The 13,392-nt window shown below is 40.2% G+C and overlaps 1 protein-coding gene across 1 annotated transcript in view; it reads left to right on the plus strand.

Annotated features, from left to right (window-relative positions):
• Window positions 1-851: 851 nt before the first annotated feature.
• Window positions 852-13,392, plus strand: part of GTDC1 (glycosyltransferase like domain containing 1) — a 433,716-nt gene continuing 421,175 nt past the window's right edge. The window contains exon 1 of the mRNA XM_068967892.1: window positions 852-891. The gene's annotated coding sequence lies outside the window, so the exon portion shown is untranslated. The remainder of the gene's footprint in view (window positions 892-13,392) is intronic.

Consider the following 13,392-nt stretch of genomic DNA (forward strand, 5'->3'; position numbering starts at 1 on the left):
AATCCAAGCCCCCTGCACTGGAAGGACCAAGTCTTAGCAACTGGACAACCAAGGAAGACCCAGTTTTGTGAATTTTAACTACTTCAGAGACTCTTCAGGTGAGTGGGGTAGCGCACATGCATTTGTTTAACTCCTACACTGCATCTGAAGTATTTGGAGTAGTCAGAACAGAAAAGACGCTCAAAATGTAGGTAAAGGAAGAAGCGAGCCTTTTCACAGGGTTCCGACGTGACCAGAGGGAGGGAAATTAGACCGCGCTGGCAGAGCAGGCGCTCAGGAAGTGCGAGCTGCACAGCAGGTAGCGGTGGCAGGGGAGAAGTCCAGTGCGTACGGGGACCCTGAGGCTCCAGCAGGGAGGGGAGAGGAACGGGGACCAGGAGGGAAGGGACTGGCAAGAAACTGCAAACTGAGGCTGACCTAGTGAGCAGAGATCTTCTAGAAAGCAAAGAAGGCATGAGAGCTTACAACCAGACTAGGGGTTGAGGAAAGAGTACTAAAAACCTCAAGGGGAAGACAGGGGTGCGACCCAGAGATGGGAAAGGTGGGGAGGTGGGCGGCAAAGCGAGGTCCTCGGGCAGTGAACAGGTAAAGAGGTGCGGGGGTCGAGAGCCCGTATGTGGTATTCTCCAGAGGGCGGGAGCGGCCGCTGAGTCAGGGACGGGCAGCGTCCTGGCAGCGCTGGAGGCGGAGTCTTGAGCGCGTGGGCGGACCCAGTGGGCGGGGCATGCGCCTGACGCGCCCCGAGGCCGCTGCGGCCGCGGGCCGGGCGGGGCGGCGGCGGCGGCGGCGGCGGCGGCGGCGGCGGCCGCGGGGGAGGGGCCCGGCGTCAGCGCGTCGCCGGCTGGGCCGCGCCGGTGGCCAGGAGGGAGAGACTAGGAGGAGGAGGAGGAGGTGAGTAGGCTCCGGGCTGGGGAGCCGCGCGGGCCGGCGGGGAGGCGGGGAGCGCAGCCCCTCCCCTCCGCTCCAAGGCGCCCGCCTCGCGGGACCGCGCGGCTCGGAGTTCCCAGAGGGGTTTTGGCGGCGGCGGCGGCGGCGGCGGCGCAGGGAGCCGGGGGAGGGGGGGGCGGAGCTGAGGGCCTCGCGGGCGGTGTGCTTCCCGGGCGCACGCGCTGCGCTGGCGGTGCCGCGGTCCGCCGGGCACCCGGGCTGCTGCGTCTCAGTCCTGCTGCGCACTGGCCATTTTCTGACTCCCTTTTCTTGGGTTCTGCGTTTTCTGCGGGCCGGCTGCTCGGCGCGCCGCTGCCGCCTCTTCGCTCTGCCGCGGGAGTGGGTGGAGGCGCGTCGCCTTCTGGCTGGGAAGAGGCCAGGTTCCCGGGCTCGGCCGTAGGCCCTCCTCGCCGATCTTGAGACTGCCGGGCCGGTGGTCTTTCGCGCCGCGCGCCCGCAGGCCTGCCTGAAGGACCCTTTCCATCTGGCCCAATTAGTGCCCTCACTTTCCTGACCTCAGGAGCCCCTTACTTAGTCTGCAGAGACTTACGACCTCACTCACTCTGCGCACCCCCGCCACTTGTCTCCTATGAGGATCCAGCATACACTTTGTTTTAATCGGGATCCAGGCAGTTTGTACTGGTGGAAATGGCCCCGGAATTAATCTTGTAAATCCAGACACGTACCCAACAGCGAAGTTGCAGTACTATAGTAATTTAACCTTTACGGGCGAGGTTTTTTTCCCCCCCTCTCTTCTCTGGCGAAGGCAACTTTATAGAGTCTTCTGAGAACTGTACTGCATTAGATTATCTTCGAGATAATTCTTAAGTTAGCGCCTGGAGGCAGTGTGATGGGAGGTTCAAAGAGAAGGCTATGCACTTTTTCCTCCACCGTATCACAGTTTGAAGTGGAAAACGTGCGTTGACGGTGATTTTCCACATGAGGTGGGTTGCAGAGTGCAGCCCCCGTGAGCCGTGGCTCGCCTTGGTTCCTGGGTGCTACCCCTGAAGTTGATTTTAAAGCTCAACAGAATGGTCAGGTAAAGGAGCTGCTGCAAAGAAATCCAGTATAATTCAATAGAGCCATTTTATTGGATTCTATTAACCTGTTTAACCTTAAACTAAAGCATGGCGGGAGTTTCATGTAGGAACTCACATACAAAGTGCAATACTGAATTTTAGTTAGTGCGTTCCAGGTTTGATGTGGAATAGTCTCCTCAGCTCGCACTGCCTTTCATTATGCATTTTCCTTAGGATCTTGTTTTAAAGAAACAGTTTTAGTATAGAGGGTGGGAGGAATACCCTTTGAATCATGAAACTTTCTTTGACGAACTTGAAAACTGGATAGGTAAAATCTGAACCTTGATACTGAGATAAGGTAGGAAACTGATGTTTATAGCATTACCACTTTGAGAAATTAAGGCTTCTTTACTCTTGTTTTGAAACCATGTTGACGTCTTAATTTCACGGACGGCAGAAGTACAGAATTTTCTGTTTGTGAGGAACTTCAGCAGCTGATTATTAGTTATTTATTATTAACTTAATTCAGCGTCATTATTTTGCAGAGAGAAAGTAATCCACATTCCCTGAAGAGATTTAACATGAACTAAAGAGAACTAGTTGGTTTAACTGAACACTTAAGTAGACACTTTAGACCTCCCCAGTGGATATTTTTGTACCAAAATTTGTTTTGATTTTGATGTCTTAAAAGCCAAATAATTACTAACTTTTAATTTTTTCCCCATATTTTGAGTATAGGCCTTAGTTTGTGATTTGGACTCATTAGATACAAATTATATTTAAGGAGTGTTTACATTTTTACCAGTTGAAACAATTTCCAGTTTGTTTAAATTTAGTAACTATTTTCATTTCAAGAATGTTTATTCATATTCTTGATTCAGGTAGTCTGTGTCAATTCCAGGAGATTGGCATTTCAAGAATCCTAGAGTTATGATGTATGTAACCTTGATATAATAAAGAAGAAAGGTCTGTACGCATGTAGGCATTGAATTCCAGCATCCTCAGCATCCCTTTTCTTAGTGGTCCTCAACGCAGAAGTCTGGAAGTTCTTGCTGGCCTGGGGTGAATTCTTTGCATCTCCCACTCCTGTGTTTACTGCAGGCATTTAGTAGAGACTTTTTGGCTTGTGTGCGCTTTCCCTGGTGGGGGCTTCCTGTAAGATGGACTGTGTTTTATTCATCTGTGTATGCTTCATGTCAAGTGTAATAGGTCCTTTGTAAATGCTTGTGGTTTTGTTGGGCTTAATCAAACTTAAGAAGGTAGCAGAGTGTCTGGAAGTCATGAATGATGATATTATAAACTTGAAATATCTCATTTCTGTTTTTGTGTTGAATCAGATACTCTGTTAGGCTTAATTCCAATACTGAAAGAGGTAACATATATCTAATAATATTTTAGAAAATTTGAGGAAAAAGCTTAACATTGAGAATTTTATTCTTTAATATACGTTATCCACTGTGAAATTGGGGAAACACCGTGTTACTTAAACTTTTTGATAGGACACCACGTAGAGCTAAAATAATGCAGTTTTTCTACTGGAGCAAAGTTTGAAAATTGTTAATTGAATGATCCTAGTTGTTATCATAGGCCACATTTTAAGGCCACCTTCGTTTCACTTTATAAAGATATATTTTTCAGTATATAGACTCCTGGAAGCAACATGACTTTCAGAGTTCAGACTGCTTTTACAAGCTGTCTTTAAATGATACTTTAAACAGTTTTTGGCTGATATAATGTGCTTCATGATGGATATACTGAAAAAATAAAGCAAAAACCCCAAACAAAAACAAAAACCAAAAAACCAAGACCGCACTATATATTTTTTCTCTTAGACTTATATTTTCTTTCTTTCATAGATTATTATAATGTTTTGTTTATTTAAAAAAGTGAGGAAAATTTTCAAGCATTTCTTTTGGAAAGTACCACCACTCCACCAGTTGAATAGCCTTGGCAAATGATGTTTGGGCAAATGCAATGCTGTTTCCATAGTGTTATTTCTGTTTGAATATATTGAGTTATATAAATAATAGTCTTCACAGGGACATCATCTTTGGACTACATGCACCTTTTTCCTCTCTCCTGCACTGTTACTAAAAACCGTTGTAGAGTGTATGTATGTGTTGCGTATGTGTTTGTTGCTCAAGTCGTGTCTGACTCTTTGTGACCCCGTGAACTCCTCTGTCCATGGAATTCTCCAGGGAAGAATACTAGAATGGGTAGCCATTTCCTCCTCCAGTAGTAAAGTATGGTGGTGCTTAATTTATAGGGAGCAGATAATTCCTCTTCTATCATTGCTGGTTCCTATGTCAGAACCAGGCTACCTGGCTTGTCCACTCCTCGTTCTGTCTTTTCTACCCAGTTTTTGAACTGATTTTTAAGACTGAAAATACCTTAAGATCCTCAGCCTCTTCAGGAAGTGAAGTCTGGAATTATTCCAGTGCCCTGAGCACCCATTGCTTACTGAGATATGATGTCTTCTCACATCCTTTGCACATACTCAGTTTGAGTATGAGATTCTCATTTTGAAAAACGCTTTTGCTCATCAGGAGTTTTGAAACATATGCCATAAACATCTTGGGGAAGTATGTGTAAAGCATGTAGACTATAAATACAGATTTAGATGGAGTTAGGTTATAGAATCAGGCAATTGGTAAGAATTAGTAAGAATGTCTAGTCCTTTTCTCCCACTCTTGAAGGTCACACTTAAGGCTTTTAAATTTAAGAATATAATTTTGAGTATTTATTTTTAAAAGTAAAGCAATTCCACAGTCTTTCCTTGCTATTGAATAGTCCATAGAGTTGATGTGTTTCTTGTATTATTCTTTTGTGTATTTTGTATCCTCTGCGGACTTGAACCTTGTCTTGAGCCTGCTCAAGAACTCTCCTGCTTAACCATCTCTGTCTCCTTGCTGTCCTCTCTTCCCTTGGAACTGGGGCCTCGTCTTATCCATGGTGGGTGGTTGGGGTCCTGCTTCAACCGTGACATAGCTAGCAGAGTCAGAATGGTTTGATTTTGCTTCTTAGGCTCACATTCACCAGACTGACTTGTCAGATACTGAGAACAGGACAGCTGAGAGCTGGGCTCTTTGGCTGCTATAATTTCAGCTTTTTTGAGGGTCAGCTTTTCATTTGCATCTGATACTAGAACACCCTGGTCACATACTCATTACTTCCTGACTGTTCTGCTCTTGGTTCTCTGCCTTCTTAGCTGAGTTACTTACTGGTTTATTTTTATAGAATTTTAGTGGTAGCTAATTATTTTCAAGTGTTTGATTTTCTACCCAGATCTTCTCGCAGTTTTGAGCTTTCATTTGACCAAATATCTGTTATTCCACCAGGTTTCCCATAGTGTGTTTTTTCATTCTTTCTTTCCTTGTAGACTCTATATTCCTTGAGTGTTGGGACTGAATTTGTGCTGTTCCTGACAGTGTCCTTAGCACTTACTGCAGTACCTGACACATAGGCAGGTGATAGACAATATACAAATATCGATTGGATGTAATCAACAGTAAGTTTGTTATCAGTATTGGAAACCAGTGTTCATATAGAAATTGAGAATTCGTATAAGAAGTTCAGACATTTCATTGCCATCATTAGTACCAGAGAGTGTGTATTTTAAATTATAAGCATATCCACATACAAAATTAGTCATAGTCATCTGGCAGGACATTTATTTAAGAAGAAAAAGTATATAATTTTTACTATGTATTGTTAGGTGTTGCACACTTAGAGTTTTCTTGAGTTTGATTAAATGTATATTTTTTATATTTCTTATAAATAGAAGTTTTATGGCACTATAAAGAAGTGAATTTAATGGCCCTATTTTTGTTCATTAGTAATTATATACTGTAGAGTAAATTCTCGTTAAAACACCCTTAAATGCCTGCTCATGAAAAAGAGACCTCTTTGATTTTGTTCTCTGTACAATCCCAGTTATTGTATTGAGGCAAGTCATCAAACTCTTTAGTAGTCTAAAACCTTTAATTTGGCTTCAGAACAGTAGTCATGTATTGAGTATCCAAATTACCATGTCTGTAACAAGTAATGCAGACAGTTATTAAAAAGGTAATGACCATAACTTTTCTTGTAGAATTTCTTGTGCTAATTTTTAAAGAAGAATTTTGAACTAAATTTTCCGTGAAGGCCAAAATGTCATACTTTTAATGATAGTGAAGTATATGTGTAGTGTAGAGAGGAGGGGGGTGGTAATTTTTGTAGTGGTATTTTTAAGTGGACAGTTTACTAATTATGTTGAGGTAAACACTTTACAACTCTTAAGAGGAAAACTTCAATTATCTGAATGAAATGAGGTACATGAAATTAATTCAGATAAGTGAGGGAATCCTTAGTGTAAATGATGCATGACAAGGGACATGACCTCAATCTTGATTTTTTTTTTTTCTATATATCTGTCAGCTGGTTTTACATTACTAGATTCTGATTCTTTTTGGTCATGCTGGGAATCATTGGTGGAGGAGGTAAGGTTTGCTCTGTAGGTTTTTTTTAAAAAAATCTTTGCCACAGAGGGAATCCGGAATATGGTATTCTGTGACAAGTGTAATTGTTCATCTCTTGCCTGTAATGCCTGCCCTTTTAGGTGGTATACCACAGCCTTCCATTTTGTCACCTTCCTGTCAAATGTCAAGTGTGTGTGGGGACTCCTTGAGAATACAATTGGTTTGAAATTAAAGCCACATTCCTCTGTCCAAGCTCAAGATGTTTATATTTGTGCAAGTTCTTACAACAAGTTGTGAAGGTGAATTGAACTGGATTAAACCTTGATTCTATTCTTTTCCACGTTGGGGTTTAATATTAAGCAATAGTTCGTACTGTAAGCCCTTGAAATAGAAACAGACATTGGGCCATAACCCTTGACTTTTGCAAATTATAACTTGAAAGTAAAATTTTTCTGATTGATTGGAGTTTTAGTGTCTTAGGGTAATGATTTCCATTGCCGTTTACTGAGGTTTGCAGCATTCCTGGGTTCCTGGCATCTGAAAGTTGTTGTGCACTCTGTAGATAGCCTGTGGCTCTCCTCTAGGCCTTTTTTTGTTGTTGTTTTGTTTTTAAACAGAAGTAGGCTTATTTTAGCCACAGAGATGTATGCCATCTGACACCTCTGTAACTGAATTTTCTTTCTTTCCTCAACATTACTGTAACTGAATTTTATTTCTTCAACATTACTGTAACTGAATTTTATTCCTTTCTTCAACATTACCTATAGATGCTTTACTGAAAGCACCTTAGAACATGGCTTTTTATTTTCAGCATGCACCAGCTTCCTTTTCATCTCTTCATCTTTGAGATGCAAGATGATTCATATGTTGATTGCCTTGGTGAGAGTTGTTATGATTTCACCAAGCTCTGTATACAGACCTTGAGAACAATTCCTAGGTCATTGCCTGCTTTAATATATGCAGGCCATGTAATTGAACAGTTTAGGCTTCAGGGTCAGTCCAGACTGATTTTGACTGTACCATTTGTGAACAGCTTGTCTTTGGGGGAAGTTAGTTACTTCTCTGGGTTTCAGGTTTTTCATCTGTCATACTGGAATAATATCACCTGAGTGTATTGAGTATTTTTTTTTAAGAGAAAGCTTATCTGTATTGATTCAGTGTCCTGTTCACAGCTAAGTGTCTAATAATGTGAATTAGTGAACTATTTATCTGGATCATATACTATTTTAAAGGGAAGTAGACTTTGTTCTACTTTGTGACAGAAATAGTCAGTTAGCAAGAATTTTTACAAATAGAGGCCTTGCTCAGTTGTCTTGTTTAAAACTATGTAAGACTTTTTTACTCATCAGTCTGTTTATATGCAAAGGCTTTGTTGATAATTGGTATAGGAAAGCAGAATGTGTACTGCACTCTTAGGAGTGAGACAGACTTGGATTTAAATATAGGTGATCTAATGGTTGGGTCACCTTGGGCAGGATACTTTACTTTTTTGATTACAAGTTTCATCTGTAAAATGGTATTAAAGTATAAAGAGTTAAGGGAAAAGGGGATAATAAAAAGGTTGTTAAGACTAATATGAGGTAGGAAAAATACTTAAAGTAAAAGTGGAAGCTGCTTCAGTTCAGTTCAGTTCAGTTCAGTCGAGTCGTGTCCGACTCTTCGCGACCCCATGAATCGCAGCACACCAGGCCTCCCTGTCCATCACCAACTCCCGGAGTTCACCCAAACTCACGTCCATTGAGTTGGTGATGCCATCCAGCCATCTCATCCTCTGTCATCCCCTTCTCCTACCCGCGATCCCTCCCAGCATCAGGGTCTTTTCCAATGAGTCAACTCTTCACATGAGGTGGCCAAAGTATTGGAGTTAAAGCCACTTAGTCGTGTCCGACTCTGTGACCCCATGGAGTTTACAGTCCATGAAATTCTCCAGGCCAGAATAATGGAGTGGGTAGCCTTTCCCTTCTCCAGGGGATCTTCCCAGCATCACAGGTGGATTCTTTACCAGCTGAGCCACAAGTAAAGCCAGAATCCATAAATACTGGTAATTATTGACACTTTGGAAGTGTGGCTTTAGTTCTCTGCACTTCAGGCTTCCTCATCTGTGACATGAAGGTCAGAGAATTGATAGAGTTACGAGGATTAAATGGCATAATACCTGTCAGAGGTCATTACATGTTAATCACTACTGTTATTTATATTATTGTTTCACTTTCAGAACAAATTGGACGAATTTTGAGTTAAAAAGAAATAATTTATACAGGTATTTAGTGTGTTTTTTATGTTGGAGGGCATTTACTATGGATTTGAAGATGGCAAGTTATCATTCATTAGCTTTCAGTGTTTTCTTAAGACAGAAATAGTCCGCAAGGTTGTGATATGTAAGCCTGTTGGTCAGTCACTGGGACCCTTTTGGGCGATCCATTAGGTTAAAATTATCTTTATGGTAATACTAACTGTTTCCTTTTCCACTGTTTTTACATTTGCTCTGCTGATACTAGTAGTAGTAGGTAGTAGGTAAAATCAGTTCAGTTCAGTTCAGTCACTCGGTCGTGTCTGACTCTTTGCGACCCCATGAATTGCAGCATGCCAGGCCTCCCTGTCCATCACCAACTCCTGGAGTTCACTTAGTAGGTAAATAGTAAATAGTAGTAGGTAAAACTGAATATCTTAGTAGATATTAAATGTCGGTGACACCAGACTCTACTAGTAATCATCATATTCTTCACTGCTATGCATTCATGGTTTAAAAAAAAACCAAAACAAAAACTCAAAAAAGCCAATTTTACTTGAGTGTCCTTAATGAAGCAGTAAAAATTATTAGTTTTATTAAATCTTGATCCTTGAGTGTATTGTTTTAATATTCTATATATGATGTTTGAGTATTTTATATATGTTTGATATTTCATATGTGATGGTTTTATACTCTCTCTCTATATATGATGAGATAGGAAATATGCAAAAGGCACTTCTGCTGTATATCCAGAGTATTTTATCTCAAGGAAAACCCTTAAGTATTCCTTTGAGTTGCAAGCTGAATTAGCCATATTTTACATGAAATATCATTTTTGCTTGAAAGATCGAATACCAGACAAACCATGATTATTTAGACTTAGATATCTGGCAGTCATTTTCTTGAAAATGAATAAAGTGATCTTTTGTTCAGGGAAAAACAATTGACAATATTTGTTGCTGATGATAAAATTTTAACTTTCTACGGAAAATTAAAATTTTAGAATTCTTACATCAGCTGCTGGGTTCTTGTCAGCTTCTCGTTACTTTAAGAGTTTTCCAATGGGATGGGTGGTGATGTTATTATGAATGTGAATTTTTGCTGTGGTGTTATCTCAGGATCTTCAATGTTTATATAACTCAATGGACATGAACTTGGGCAAAAATCAGGAGAATGTGAGGGACAGGGAGACCTGGTGTGGTGTTATCTCAGGATCTTCAATGTTTATATAACTCAGTGGACATGAACTTGGGCAAAAATCAGGAGAATGTGAGGGACAGGGAGACCATGGGCTTGCAAAGAATTGGACATGACTGGGTGACTGGACAACAATAACTCAATGAAACAAAATTTTCAAAGTGATCAATATCCCAAAATTATGGTAAAAGACCCTTATAGAAAGCCTGTAACAGAATACAGAAAGCTTATGTGATATTCAATTTCATATTATAGCTAGCCCACAAACTCGTCTACTTATCAAGTTTTGGTGTAGTATCAAAGAACCTCCATAATTCTCTGAAAATGATATTAATAGTACTATATACTTCCTTTTTTCTCACTGCATACTTGTGTGGGGCTGTTTTCATGTAGTTCAGTCAAAGCAGGTATCACAACAGATTGTATGTAGAAGCAGATAAGAGAATCCAGCTGTCCTCTGTTAGGTTAAACATGAAAGAAATTTGCAAAAGTTGTAAAGCTGTGTCATTTTTAATGCTAAACTTTCTTTGTAGAGTAATTTTTCAAAAGTATATTCTCATATTAACATGTCATTAAAATTTTAAAATGAATCACTCAGAGGAAAGCAGAACATATTTTTGTACAAAACTGGAACTTAATCATTGTCTTGCACATTCTAGAAGTGGAAAATAATTTGTTTCATTCAACAGATATTTGTAGAGTGTATATGAATAAGCACTTTCCACTCTGCAGAAACTCAGCCTTGATAGAGAGATGAGATAGATGTCTGCATTTTCAGATACCAGCAGTTCACTGAAACAAGTGCTTTAATAAAACATTTATTTGATATTGCATTTTTTTAACTAAAAAAAAAGACAGTAAACTCTAAATGCTATTTTATTACCTGATTTTCTTCCCATTAACACTATAGAGCAACCCTTTTTTTTTTTCTTGTTAATACTTTGGCCACCTCATGGGAAGAGTTGACTCACTGGAAAAGACTCTGATGCTGAGAGGGATTGGGGGCAGGAGGAGAAGGGGACGACAGAAGATGAGATGGCTGGATGGCATCACTGACTCGATGGATGTGAGTCTGAGTGAACTCCGGGAGTTGGTGACGGACAGGGAGGCCTGGTGTGCTGCGATTCATGGGGTCGCAAAGAGTCGGACACGACTGAGCAACTGAACTGAACTGCATATTTACATATCTATGATTTCATTTTATTATAGTGAAAAATTGGAAACAGCCTGTGTCCATAGATGGGAGAATCAGCTTAATTGTGTGGTATCTCATATATAAATTTTAAAATTATAAGTCAAGCTTAAAAAATTTAAGATGAATCAGTAGTTAAAGTTTTCTCCTTTAATTCTTAATATAGTAAATACTGATAATTATAACTCATATTAACAAAAAAAAACCCTCTTGGAGTCCTCAATTTTCAATAATGCACAGAGTCTTGATGCTAGGAAGTTTGAGAACTGTTTAAGGAAATTAGGCTAGATTCATCAAGTGAAAGTTCTAAAGTTGTAATATTTTGCATATTCCTTTGGAATATGGATTACTTACCTCTAGTGTCTTTTTCTGGTTGTAAGGATATGTCACTAGTTGGTGTTCTGTGTCATTCTCCAAGCAGACAGAAGTTTCCTGTGTGTGTTTTTAAAATTTTTCATTTTTATTTGATTGATGCTACCTAGATTGTTGCTACTCAGAATTGAGATAATGGTTAATTGTGATTCCATCAGTGTATTCATTCTTGACACCACTCTTTTGGTTGTGAGCTGTCCATGCAGTTTTAAGAGCTGTTCACCATGGCAGGTTTCTTCAGGATTGCAGTGAAATCCCCTTTGCTGAAAATAAACTGCCATTTTCACTGAAGTCTTCACTCTAGGCTAATTTGTCTGCTGTAAAGTCTTCCTGACATTTCATAGCTAGTTTTTAGATGGTCAGTCCACAGCTTATGAATGTGTTTGTGAATTAGTTAATTGCAACAATATAATATGCATTAGAGATGGGTTCTATAGTGCCATTAATACTATGGGCATAGCCTTGTTTTGGATTATTAACATCTTTCTGTAGGGAATTACATTCTGACTCCTGGAAGTCTAGCCAGAATCATTACTTCATTGCAGTCCCAGTGGCAAGAGGCCCCCTTTTTTTGCTTGTAATAGAAATAGGAATGCTAAAGCTTTTTAAAAAATAATATGAATTTTTATTGGAGTACAGTTGCTTTACAGTGTTGTAGGTAAAGCTTTAATGTAAGCAGGAGAGGCATTCTGAAGCAGTACTTGAGATGCAGGTATTCTTCGGACCCCAGGTGTGTAGAAAGGGTGGTGAGTAACTCTCAGATGAAGCAGGTATAGAAACTTTGGGCCAACCAGCAATGGTGGAGGGAAAAAAGAGAAGGGATGTTCTGGATGCTGCTTGGGAGTGATACTAATAGATACCTTTTTGTGCCAGTTGCTAAAATAAGGGATAGGTAGTCCTAGGTTGGGAGATCCACCTGTATAGAGTCTTTTTGTGTGTTATACTCATGTCTTTGGTTATTGTATGAACTGAGCTCAAGAGGTAGAATGACAAGCCAGTTGGTAAGGTTGAAGTCATAGATTTATAGGCTAGAGGTTTGAATGTAGAAGGAAATTGATGAACTCCAGGGGCATTCATGATCAGGAAGAAGAATGGAACCCAGGAGGGTGATGAAGTATGCAAAATGTTCACAAGGGCCCCAAACAAATTCATTGCATGTGGCTGCTAGGGCAGAACTGGTAATCGGCTGGCAAATCAAAACGCTGTGACCCAGACTACTACCTTAGAGTCTCTGGTAGGAAATACAGACTTTTAAGAGTGGTGTCTGTACAGGGAGCCTATTATGGGAATGGTAGATATATGGCAAAAATGGAGAACCAGGAAACATGGGGATACAGACAAGGACAACTCTGGAGAACTAGGATTTGACCTGAAGTTGAGCTTGTCTTCTTCCTGCACAAGGGCATTGTTGGTCCTTTGTATAGAGGCAAGACTGGGCCAAAGTGGGGAGCACAGTGACCATAGTTAGCTCTCTGCCCTGGAATGATAGACCTACCGAAGAAATACTCGTCAAACCAATGGATGGAAGTAAGGCAAAGACACTAGATGCCATGTTACCTACCCACTAAATATTCTCTAGGCCAGGGGTCAGCAGCCTTCTTTTCAAAGTACCAGGTAGTAAATATTTTAGGATTTATGGTCGATTATGGTCTCTGTTAAGGTGCCATTGTTGTGTGAAAGCAGCTAAAAAAATAAATGAATGAGTAGCTGTGTTGCAATGCAGTTTTATTTATGGAGACTGAAATTAGAATTTCATGTAATTTTCACATGTCTCAAAATATTAATCATTAAAAATTTTTTTTGTCATTAAAAAATATAAAATCCATTCTTAGATCATGATTATGTAAGAACAGGCAATGGGCTAATGGGCTCTGGTTTGCTGATCTCTGTTTTAGGAAAATAAATGACTGTTAGTTGTAATACAGAAAGCTTATTAGCATTACTGAAATAGATGTTCTCTAGGACAATGCTGTTGGTGACACTGTCTTGTTTTATAGG

This window comes from Capricornis sumatraensis, chromosome 3 (assembly GCF_032405125.1).
Source record: "Capricornis sumatraensis isolate serow.1 chromosome 3, serow.2, whole genome shotgun sequence".
Classification (NCBI taxonomy): domain Eukaryota; kingdom Metazoa; phylum Chordata; class Mammalia; order Artiodactyla; family Bovidae; genus Capricornis; species Capricornis sumatraensis.